We start from the raw sequence: 890 nt of genomic DNA on the forward strand, positions 1-890 counted from the left end.
CTACAAATAACGGACGCGTAAACAGCCAGGAAGAGATACAAGCAAGAGATGAGGGGAAGATGGAGCCAAGGGAGGGACCGGTGAACTCATGTCATTGGGCTTTTTATCTAAGACACTAAGAGACTCAGAAACTAAAGACACCGGGAAGCAATGTTCTGACTCAGCAAGATGATCCCCTTTTTCTAAACCACATGCCTTTCTAACTAGTCTCCACATATCTCACACCCCAACTTCTAGAAGCCTTTATCGCTTATCCTTCCGACCCAGGTTTCCAAGTGTGGGTGAGTGGAAACGCACCCATGTCCCTGCTGCTGACTCCAGTCCCGCGGGAGCGTCCATGCACAGGTGTGGTCCTGGAACTGAATGAATGGCCCACTTTCAAAGAAATAGAACGGAACCGGGATCTAGCATAAAGGATGGTGTGTCGTATTGAGCATTATTTTTCTACGATTTATTTTATTTTTAACTGTGTGGGGAGGGGCTGCGTGCATGTGAGTGCAGTGCCTGTGGAAAATAGAAGAGGGTGTTGGATCCCCTGTAGCTGGAGTTACAAGCGTGTGTAAGCTGCCAGACTCTGGGAATTGAAGTCATGTCCTCTAAAAAAGCAGCAAGCTCTCTTAACCACTAAGATGGTCCCCTGGATTGTGTGTGTGTGTGTCCGTCTGTTTGTCTGTCTGTCTTGTGTGTGTGTTGTGGTATGTGATGTCTGCCTGTGTGCGTTCTATGCTCACATACATGAGTGTGCATGTAGAAACCTGTCTTCACTCCACTAGGGAAGCTCTACCAAACATGGATTTCTATGTGGTTGATAAAGATCTGAACTCAAGTCCTCACACTTGTGTAGCAGGCGTTTCACCCCGAGTCAGCTCTCCAGCCCCAGACTGGTCATC

Source organism: Peromyscus californicus, unplaced genomic scaffold (genome assembly GCF_007827085.1).
Source record: "Peromyscus californicus insignis strain IS unplaced genomic scaffold, ASM782708v3 Scaffold_12__1_contigs__length_115047231, whole genome shotgun sequence".
Lineage (NCBI taxonomy): Eukaryota > Metazoa > Chordata > Mammalia > Rodentia > Cricetidae > Peromyscus > Peromyscus californicus.